This window comes from Drosophila biarmipes, unplaced genomic scaffold (assembly GCF_025231255.1).
Source record: "Drosophila biarmipes strain raj3 unplaced genomic scaffold, RU_DBia_V1.1 ptg000017l, whole genome shotgun sequence".
NCBI lineage: Eukaryota > Metazoa > Arthropoda > Insecta > Diptera > Drosophilidae > Drosophila > Drosophila biarmipes.
In genome coordinates, this window is record NW_026114535.1 from 5,465,001 (window position 1) to 5,473,135 (window position 8,135).

Here is an 8,135-nt window from a genome sequence, read left to right on the forward strand (position 1 = left end):
AAAGGCCATCCACAAAATCATGGGCGGATAACGGCATAGCGACAAAAGAGTCAGTAGGAGGAGACCAAGAAATATCAGGTAGGTTAAAGTCACCTAAAAAAACAATCAAAAGGTCTCTGTTAGAAAGAAGGGATGAAACAGATTTTATTGCAGACAGATGGTGCTCATAAATTACTAGGTCAGAGCCAGGTGGAATATAAGAACATGTAACAAAAACAGATAACGATTGCAAAGAAACTTTTACACTTAGAAATTCAGATGTTAGGCTAGAGGTAACGGCAATCAGGACACCGCCCCCCTATGTGAGTGGCGATCGGTCCTATAAGTATTAAAGTTATTACCCAGAACTTCAGAGTCGGATATCCCTGGTTTCAGCCAAGTTTCCGAAAAGCTAAAATATCTTCTGTAAATGCAGAGGAGTCAGCATAAAGCTTGGGTAGCTTCATATTTAATCCCCTAACATTTTGATACGCCAACATTAGACTTTTTAGTTTTTTGACACAGTGGAGGGCCTGTTATTTGTTCTTGGTTTATTTGGGACAAATTCTTTAATTACTAAACCATCATTAAGCCAAAAGCTTTCAGAAAGTAAAACATTAAAAATGTCAGGCGGAGCAAATATTTTAAAAGAAGATATCCTACGAGCATATGAAAATCGAAATTGTTCAACTGCAATATCTTCGGATGGGAATTTTTCACGTATAAATTCCAGAACATCCTCAGATGTGTTATCTGGGGTGAATCTAGAAACAAATAATTGCTTCCTTTGTGGAACAACTGAAAGTTTCTTACGCTTCCTAGCAGCAGTCAGAACCTCACTAGGCTGAGATCCAGGATCGGTGCCTACAGTACCTATAGGAACGGTCGGCACTGATTTCTTTGACTTAGCCAGTACAGAAGCTTTTAGTCCGGAAACATGGGTTACACTCGAGCTAGCTGTATCCATACGCACATTTGGTTCGCCTAACCCTGTGTCGACAGGAACTGCTGCTAGCAAGTTCGGATTTGGGTTGGATTCCATGGCGGTATTAACGGCGGTTAGGCTGGCTTTTTTGCGTTTAGGCTACTCTGTTAATAATTTTTTATTATTAAACTGGGCACAGACGGTATTGAACCCCTCATTGAGTTGCCTAAAAGCAGATATTCAACAGGCTGTCTCGAGTCTGCTTCATAAAGCCGCTCATCTCAACCACCATTTCCTTGCAGGAATCACATGACCACATTAACCAAAATTTATCAAAACGTAAGAGCACGAGAGAGAGAAAAAAATATTCTATCGACTGAGCGTGGCTTGTACTACACTAACAACTTTCAGTACGAACAAATACAAGAAATCAAGAAAGAGAGAGAGAGAGAGTTGCAGAAAATAGCACCGAAAAAGTCTACTAGAAATTCAGCGGGTGCATAGAGAGCAGGTTACCGTTATTAAATAGAGCGAGGGAGATTGAGAGAGAGTAAAAGAGTTTTAGCAAGTTTAGGAGCGTACGTACAAAAACAAAGCTATGGGATTAAACAAATCTAATAGAAATGTTAAAATAACTATTACCACGTACCCGTTACTGGGAGATCTATTTAGAATTACTAGCACAGTTAGGCTAATCTTTGTAAATAAATACACACAGAACACTCGCACAAAAATCACTGGAAAAGACAAAAACTCGGAGCACAAACACAGCTGTTCACAAGCGACGATAAATCGATTTATATATATTTATATATATGTATCCTTAAAATAAAATATATATATATATATATATATATATATATGTAGTGTGCGGATTTAATTGCCAATCGATTGGGAATTTATTATTGAACCCTTTGCGTTAAGACACCCCTGACTGGGAAACTTTTTAATGTATCTTAAAAAAATACTAAATAATTGTTGGCCCAAAATTGAAGCTGATAACCTATGAAAAAAAAACAGAATTTTCGAAAATTTTTTGGTTCGCTAATTGGCTAATGGGAGTACAAATTAGGCAATTTGGGAACGAAAAAGAAATGGCTGCGATTGTATTGCTATCCTCTTTTATCGAGTTGTGGCAATTCGTTAGAAGGGGACAACATGATGCTACACATTCAAATGGCAACATGGGTATTGTTGTCATCTTATAACGAAATGTGCAAGCAATGCGCCAATCGCAGCGCCCTAGCACCATACTCTTGTATTGTTATATATATATATATATATATATATATATATAGTGTGTGGATTTAATTGCCAATCAATTGGGATTTTATTATTGAACCTTTTGCGTTAAGACACCATTGACTGGGTCACGTTTTAACGTATCCTTAAAATAATACTAAATAATTGTTGGCCCAAAATTGAAGTTGATATCTTATGGGAAAAAACAGAACTTCCGGAATTTTTTTGGTTCGCTACTTGGCTAATAGGTGTACAGATTAGGCAATTTGGGAACGAAAACAAATGGCCTTCGTTAGAAGGGGACAACATGATGCTATACATTTAAATGGCAGCATGGGTATTGTTGTCATCTTCTAACGAAATGTGCAAGCAATGGGGCATTGGCAGCGCCCTTGCACCATACTCTTGCATTGTTATCTTCTTCTAACGAATGGTGTTAGCAATAAGCCAATCGGAGCGTACGAGTTATGTTGAAAGGGCAGCAAACCTATAGCTCCTATATATTTATTGTTATATTAAGGCAAGTCATATATATATATATATATAAATATATGTATAAATATATATATAAATATACAATACAATACAATCGCCGCCATTTTGTTTTCGTTCCCATATTGCCTAATTTGTACACCCATTAGCCAAGTAGCGAACAAAAAATTTCCGAAAGTTCTGTTTTTTTCCATAAGTTATCAACTTCAATTTTGAGCCAACAATTATTTAGTATTTTTTTAAGGATACGTTAAAAAGTCTCACAGTCAGGGGTGTCTTAACGCAAAAGGTTCAATAATAAATTCCCAATCGTTTGCAATTAAATCCGCACACTATATATATATATATAAATATATTTATAAATATATATATATATAAATATATATATAAATACATATATATATATATATATATATACACACATATGCACACTGTATATATTTATATATAAATATATTTATAATTATATATATATATAAATATATATATAAATACATTTATATATATCGCCGTTGTCAGGCGACCGTTGCTTGGATGTTGTCGCTTTAAGAAGTACCGTTGTAGCGAGGCGACAGCGTTGTGTCGCTGTCGCCGATCGTGGTTCGGTAGTATGCACAGTAGGTAGAGAACTAGACGCAGGCAGTTGCGTACCAGAACTTGAAGTGTGTACAAGGCCGAAACTCGTTGCGCCACAAGGGAAGACAACAACAACAACAACGATCATGATTCGACATCAGAAGTGGGATCTGGCCACCAGCCTTCCACACTAAATGGACCATGGCGTACCCTGATGGACTTGCAAAATAAAAATTTAATTGAACTAGTGAGAGCCATAAAAACAACTGTACCTGATGCAGGGCAGAACATAAGTGTGCAACTACCCAAATTCAACCAAGACAAACCAGGCGCCAACGCATCATCGTGGTGCACAACTGTGGAAATAATTTTACAAGAAAACACATTGAGAAGCAGTGCGTTGGTTATGGCTTTGAGTTCGGCTTTAGAAGGTAGTGCTTCGCAATGGCTTTCGCAAGTGTGCTATGCTGAAATTACTTGGCCTGAGTTTAAAGAATTGTTTATACAACGCTTCGACACTATAGAAACACCAGCCGCTATGTTTCTTAATATGCTAACAAATCGACCGACTGATGGCGAGAGTCTGGCTGTTCATGCAAGTCGCATGGTTACCGAACTAACGACGAAATGGCGCCAAATGGACAACGAAGAGATTGCTGTGTCTGTGACCATTGCGCTGCTGGCAAGCTTCGATCACCGATTGCAGCGTTTAAGGTTAACATCAAATGTTCGAACCAGAGGCGATTTACAGTCCGAATTAAAAGCATTCACTTTTATTAAAAGGAAAAGCGGCGCTATGGAGCATCAGTCTGAAACTTATTCTAAACGGCAAAAACAATCAAAACAATAGAGTGCCATTTCTGCGGAAAAGTGGGCCATAAAATGTCTGAATGCAGATTCAGGAAACAACAGAATCAATTCGCGACTGATAAAACCCAACATGGCAGGCATGATGTTCATCACCGTGGAAAATCAAATTTAACTTGCTACAAGTGCGGAGAACTGGGTCACATATCCACCCAATGTACAAAGAAGGAAGCTGATAAGAACAAGGCATTCAACCGGGAGAAGCGATTGGAACTGTGCAGCGTTGCAGTACCAAAGGGATGCCTGAACCATAGAAGCCAAATTTTTGAAATCACCTTCGATTCGGGATCGGAATGCTCGTTGATAAAAGAAAAGCTAAGTATCAAATTTTCTGGTAAAAGATTCAATAATATTGTTATGTTAAAATGTATCGGCAGCAATGGAATATGTAGTACTGTACAAATGTTAAGCAATGTAAAAATTGACGATTATTGTATTGAAATTTTGTTTCACGTAATAGGCTATGATGATATGCAAAACGACATTGTAATTGGCCGTGAGATATTAAATCAGGGTCTTGATATTGTCATTTCATCAAACCAATTTAGGATCTCAAAGACCAAAGTAGTTAATTTGTGTACCGGCAATGAGCCAGCCGATATTGATACTGAGCTTGAGGGACAAGATAAAATAAAACTACATTCACTGTTGGCAAAGTACTCACTGTTGGCAAAGTACTCAAATTTATTTATAACTGGGATCCTAAGTACTAAAGTCAGAATTGGCAAAATGAAAATTAGGTTGATTGATCCAACAAAAACCGTACAGAGAAGGCCATATCGTTTAAGTCCATGCGAGCGAGATTTGGTTAGGGAAAAAATTAATGAACTGCTAACATGCAATATAATTAGGCCAAGCTGCTCACCTTATGCAAGCCCTATATTATAAGTGAAGAAAAAAAATGGTACGGACAGACTTTGTGTTGACTTTAGAGAGCTGAATTCAAATACGGTCGTTGATAAATACCCTTTACCACTTATACAAGATCAAATCAATAGGCTTGGGGGAGTTAATTACTTTACATGTCTAGACATGGCCAGCGGATATTACCAAATTCCTTTACATTCAGATTCTATCGAGTACACGGCGTTTGTGACTCCGGATGGTCAATACGAGTTTCAATCCATGCCATTTGGGCTTAAAAACGCACCTTCTGTTTTTTAACGATTAGTAATACAGGCGCTAGGGGATCTAGCAAATTTCGTTGTCATCGTCTATATGGATGATATCATAATAGCCGCCTCAACAAAATGCGAGGCGCTAGAAAGATTACAGATCATTCTAGATGTTTTGACAAAGGCTGGGTTTTCATTCAATCTTACAAAGTGCTCATTCATGAAAACATCGGTTCAATATTTGGGTTACAATATAAGTGCGGGTGAGATTAGTCCAAACCCACAGAAAGTTGTAGCGTTGAATGCTCTTCCGCCTCCACAGTCAGTCACTTCACTTAGACAATTCATTGAGCTAGCATCCTATTTCCGACAGTTTATTAAGGGATTTTCACAATTAATGAAACCGTTATATTTCTTAACTGTAGATAAAAACAAATTTATTTGGAAAACAGAGCATGAACAGATATGGAAAAACGTCATTGCCACTTTTGCCGACAAACCAGTCCTTGTTATTTTTGACCCTTATTATCCAATCGAATTGCACACAGACGCTAGTTGCAGTGGCTACGGTGCAATTTTATTACACAAAATTAATAACAAACCCCAGGTAATAGAATACTATAGCCAAACTACTTCATCGGCAGAATCCAGATACTCGTACGAGTGTTGTTTCGTACCTCAGCTGTCGTAACGCCATTAATCATTTTCGACATTATTTGCTCGGCAGGAACTTTGTAGTTTATACTGATCGCAACTCGCTTAAGGCGTCGAGAAATAAACAAGATTTAACCCCCAGAGCACAGCGTTGGTGGGCTTATTTGCAGTCATTCTCATTCGATATTCAGTATAGACAAGGGAAAAGGATGGCACACGTTGATTTTATATCGAGAAATCCCCTTTCAAAAAAGTCTACTACAACCGCAAAAATAGTCGAAGAGAAAAGAGTAAATTTAGCTGAAATTTCAAGCAACTGGCTTATTGCTGAACAACGTCGAGATTTGGACATAATCGAAATTGTTAAACATTTTAAAAACTTTTTTTTTCTCTGCCTGAAGATATTGCGAAAACCTATGAAATAAGGGCAGAAGTTCTTCATCGAAAGATACAAAGAAATGGGAGAACACGTTGCTTACCAGTGGTGCCACGAGCTTTCAGATAGTCTGTCATAAATCATGTGCATGAGTCCATAATGCATTTAGGTTTCGAAAAGACATTAGATAAAACTTACGATTTCTACTGATTTGACAATATGTCAAAATACGTAATAAAAATTTGTCGACAACTGCATGCATCACTTGTAAAATGTCAAAATCCACTTCAGGAAAAATACAGGTGGAGTTGCATCCAATACCAAAAGTCACTATTCCTTGACACACTATCCACATCGATATCACAGAAAAATTAAGTGGCAAGAGTGATCAGAAGGAGTATGTTATTGTTCAGATAGACGCTTTTTCCAAATATGTCTATCTTAGTCATAGTCTTAAATTAGACAGTGAGAGTTGTATAAGGGCCGTTTCATTGTTTGGAGTACCAAACCGAATAAAAGCTGACCAGGGAAGGTGTTTTACAGGCGCAAAGTTCAGTCAATTTTGTTCAGATCAAAAAATAAACTTGCATTTGATAGCCACTGGTGCAAGTCGAGCTAATGGTCAAGTGGAGCGAACAATGAGCAAGTTGCAGAATATGTTAACGGCGGTTGAAACGGGAACGCAGTCTTGGCAGGATGTGTTGGGAGAGGTTCAGTTGGCAATCAATTGTACAACCAATCGCACTACGAAAGCAAGTCCTTTAGAAATGTTATTGGGAAAGCACGCCCATTGGGATTACTTCCACCTAGTGATATAGAAAATGTTATTGATTTGCCAAACGTAAGAGCGCAAGCTGCAAAGAATGTATTAGCCAGTGCAGCTTATGATAAAGAACGATTTGATAGAAATAAGGCAAAAGTAAAAAGGCACAAAATTGGAGATTTCGTATTACTTAAGAGCGAACAAAGACACCAGAGCAATCTAAGTCCAAAATTTAGGGGGCCTTTTGAAATAGTAAAAGTTCTAGAAGGAGACAGGTACATTTTAAAGTCTTTAACTAATAAAAGATATTATAAATATGCACATGAGGATTTAAGAAAATTACCAGAGGGGCAAGTGCCCGAAAAGCTAAATGTGTACGATGATTATAATAATTTAGATAAAAGAAACGTAACCGCTACAGAAAAGAGTGAAAAAAAAAAATGAATTGAATTGATGGAAAATTATGGTTATGGAACTGAATATTGTTTTGTGAAACTCTTAATATGATAATTTGTTATGAATTAAGATAAGAAAATTGGATTTTCTTATGAAACTATTTAATGTTCAGTCTAATAATGAAAAGAAAGAAAGAAAATTCGAATGTTGCTATTTTCTACACGAGGTCATGTTAGGGTCAGGATGGCCGTGTCGGCTCATTGAAACTGCGTGGTTGCGAATGTATGTGTGTGTGTGTGCGAATACACATTTTCGGGTATTCCACCAGAGTGATAATATTGCATCAGCCTCTTGCGCTGTGAGTGTGTGCTTGCCAGGCAACCGTTGTCAGGCGATCGTTGCTTGGATGTTGTCGCTTTAAGAAGTACCGTTGTAGCGAGGCGACAGCGTTGTGTCGCTGTCGCCGATCGTGGTTCGATATATTAAATATGTATATATATGTATATATATACAAAATATGTATATATATGTATATATATATATACATATATATATATTTTTTTTTATAAATATATATATATATAAATATATAAATATATATATATATATATATTAATTCGTTAGATTTCGACGCTCCGATTGGCTTATTGCTAAAACCATTTGTTAGAAGAAGATAACAATATAAAAGTATGGTGCTAGGGCGCTGCGATTGGCGCATTGCTTGCACATTTCGTTAGATGATGACAACAA